Below are 4154 nucleotides of genomic sequence, written 5' to 3'. Positions count from 1 at the left end.
GGATACCTAGACCTCAATCTCCCCAGCCACCTCCAGGCCAGCTGAGAGATACAATCTCTCTAATGTGTCCAGGGTCTCCTTTCAGTTGGACATACCCGAAACACCTGTCCAGGAGGCATCCTAGACAGATTCCCAAACCACCTCAACGGTTCAGTTGAGGTGGCTCAGGCATCTAACTAGTATCTATGTTAAAAACTGATCATTAGCAAACACATTCCTGTTCATTTTTAAAAAGAATCCTAAACCAGATTAACCGTAAAGATATTGGCAGTTACAGTGATTTAGCTACCAGCAGGAGTGTATTCTGTGGAATGATACAAACTGGGTCTCTTAAATATCAGTCTTAATACTTTATCTGTGATTTTCCTCAGTCAAAGACATCATGAAGGATGAAAGCAACAAAAAAATGTCAGTGCATAAATAAAGTGTTTGAGTGCATAATATTTCACCCAATTAGTGATTTCTGTTAAAATGCTAATCTAGAAATGCCTGTGGTGTCCAAAACAGAATATGTGTTAAACTGCAGAATAAAACTGGGAAAATATTCTTCAGAGCCGGATCTAAAAATCAGAACTAATTTTGTATATAAAACAAATTCAACTACAATCTGAAACATGCATTAGAGGCTGACAATAAATCAGTAAAAGGCATCTCTGATGATGGTTAATTTGTTTTTGGCTACATAACCATTATTTTAATCAGGGATTTTGTTTTAGTCATTATATTACAACACAGATATCATATTACAACTAAGAAACATATATCTACACCTAACAAATACTCAACAGTAGTTTAAAAAATGTCTACTTATTTCAGTTTCATCATTGACGTGCAACCTGGACAATAAAACAAATGTGTTAATCACCTTGGTGGTGCTAAAAGGCCACTTATAATATGGCATGGAAAGAAGAAAAGGAAGACACAAAAAGTTCATGTAATTCTTACATAATGTCTCTAAGAATAAATACATAATGATAGTAACCAACATACAGGTGGAAGTGAGGCAATGTCTCTCCCCAGGGAAAAGGCAGTCATGGACTTATCTGGAAAGAGCTATAACTCATTCCTGTGAGGGTGACATGAAGTCTCAGTAAGGGAATAATTATTATACACTCACCTAAAGGATTATTAGGAACACCTGTTCAATTTCTTATTAATGCAATTATCTAATCAACCAATCACATGGCAGTTGCTTCAATGCATTTAGGGGTGTGGTCCTGGTCAAGACAATCTCCTGAACTCCAAACTGAATGTCAGAATGGGAAAGAAAGGTGATTTAAGCAATTTTGAGCGTGGCATGGTTGTTGGTGCCAGACGGCCCGGTCTGAGTATTTCACAATCTGCTCAGTTACTGGGATTTTCATGCACAACCATTTCTAGGGTTTACAAAGAATGGTGTGCAAAGGGAAAAACATCCAGTATGCGGCAGTCCTGTGGGCGAAAATGCCTTGTTGATGCTGAAGGTCAGAGGAGAATGGGCCGACTGATTCAAGCTGATAGAAGAGCAACTTTGACTGAAATAACCACTCGTTACAACCGAGGTATGCAGCAAAGCATTTGTGAAGCCACAACACGCACAACTTTGAGGCAGATGGGCTACAACAGCAGAAGACCCCACCGGGAAACCACTCATCTCCACTACAAATAGGAAAAAGAGGCTACAATTTGCACGAGCTCACCAAAATTGGACAGTTGAAGACTGGAAAAATGTTGCCTGGTCTGATGAGTCTCGATTTCTGTTGAGACATTCAAATGGTAGAGTCAGAATTTGGCATAAACAGAATGAGAACATGGATCCATCATGCCTTGTTACCGCTGTGCAGGCTGGTGGTGGTGGTGTAATGGTGTGGGGGATTTTTTCTTGGCACACTTTAGGCCCCTTAGTGCCAATTGGGCATCGTTTAAATGCCACGGCCTACCTGAGCATTGTTTCTGACCATGTCCATCCCTTTATGACCACCATGTACCCATCCTCTGATGGCTACTTCCAGCAGGATAATGCACCATGTCACAAAGCTCGAATCATTTCAAATTGGTTTCTTGAACATGACAATGAGTTCACTGTACTAAAATGGCCCCCACAGTCACCAGATCTCAACCCAATAGAGCATCTTTGGGATGTGGTGGAACGGGAGCTTCGTGCCCTGGATGTGCATCCCACAAATCTCCATCAACTGCAAGATGCTATCCTATCAATATGGGCCAACATTTCTAAAGAATGCTTTCAGCACCTTGTTGAATCAATGCCACGTAGAATTAAGGCAGTTCTGAAGGCGAAAGGGGGTCAAACACCGTATTAGTATGGTGTTCCTAATAATCCTTTAGGTGAGTGTATATGAGTATATATATACTATATATACAGGCACGTCACAGATACAGTACACATACATTGTCAAATGTATGACAAATGTCAAAAATACGAAGAAGAAACACAAGCTCTAAAATGGATTCTCTCTCCCTGATAAAATTATTCATACTAATTAAGCTAGCAAAACTTCAGAAAGCAGGCTGGTTTTGGGAACATGATTTCCACTGTACACCACCGACCTTCACAGTTCAGTGTACATGAAGGGCTGAGATCACAGAATATTGATGATACTTTATTATTCTCAACAACCCCTGTCTTCATGAGTCAATCATCACACATTAGAAATGATTATTTTAAAACATATGTAATTACCAAAGACAATAATTAAAAAAAACTCAGCTTCTGTGTCAAGATTTAAATTCTATATTGAATTATAAGATGGATGTGACCCCATTTCTAGGGTATGTCACTCATTTAAATCAGTTCTGGTTGTTGCTCCAGAATTCTGGTAGCTGTTGTATGTGTGGGATCTGATAACCAATATGCCTTGAGAGCTGTCTTTCATGATTTTCATAGGTTTATAATAGACACTGTGCTCAAGTGAAACATACAGTAAGCAGTCAACTCTCAAAGTCACAGAGATTCCTTCTCGTAGCTATTAAAGTCAATGTGGATCAGCCCAGCATTTTATACATGACCCAAAGTACAATCAGATGATAATTGTTTAATTAACTTAGGAACCACCCCTGAGCGGAAGCACCAGCTTCTAATATGTGTTTTAATTATTTTAGTAGTTCCCTGTAGCTATACCTGTGTTACGCATTAAGCTCCCCCCCCAATTGCTCCAGGGGTGCTGCATACCACCTGACCCAAATCTTCACTGTCACCTGTATGTCTTTAATCAGTATGCAGAATAAAGCAGTTCAATGTACTTGTATTTGTACAATGTACAAATCGCACATAAAACTTAACTGCATTTTTTGTTTATATACAAACATTCCTACAGTCCTCTATGTTGAAGTTACTATTTGCAATAATATCTTTCACATTTATAAACAGCGCAGCAAAATAAAACCTTAGAAGAGTGAAACAGTAAAAAGTGTGGATTTTAAATTTCACATTTGATACACGCTTCTCTTATCAGACATGGCATTTTATTTGTTTAGTGTCTGTGTTGTCATATTATTGAGGTCAAACCTGTTGGAATTAACAAGATTCAAAGTATTACCAAATAAATACTGATATCTGTTGTGGATAATATTGGTTGTGTTATAGTTGTATTAAATACTTGGCATAAAATCAACTACTTCCTCTCCATGGCAAGCAATTTTTGTATTCTAAGAATAGCTCTGCAGGTGAAGTCAGCAGGCTTCAGTAGCAGAAGAAGAGAATCATTGAAGTGTATTAGAGGTGGCAGTGACAATGAATTTCACACAGGCCTATTTCTAAGTGTATAGTCAGTTAGACACACTCCAGTGGTAAGGGCTATAGCAGCTAAAAAGTCTCTAATTAAATGAGTTAATTGCTTCAGAAGTTTTACTTGATGGAAGCATGATTAATTAGATTTAGCACAGACAAAAATAAGGCGATGTAAAGAAAATGGGTTCAAAGTTTACAGAAGAGCTTGTTTAGAGAGATGAAAGCTGAAAAGTTGACACGTGTACTCTGATGATTTCAACTTTGCCCACCTTGAATCAGACAGATGATCACGATTGACTTATGCCCCCTTTTCACAAGAAACAATGACAACACACACACAGGAAAGATCAGGAACATCATTCATTAACAAACACATAGATATGCATTTATTTGATGTAACTTGCAAAGCATTAAATATGCATTATAT

This window comes from Paramormyrops kingsleyae, chromosome 13 (genome assembly GCF_048594095.1).
Source record: "Paramormyrops kingsleyae isolate MSU_618 chromosome 13, PKINGS_0.4, whole genome shotgun sequence".
NCBI lineage: Eukaryota > Metazoa > Chordata > Actinopteri > Osteoglossiformes > Mormyridae > Paramormyrops > Paramormyrops kingsleyae.
The sequence above is the reverse complement of the archived record's forward strand: the minus strand, read 5'-3'. Positions refer to the sequence as shown.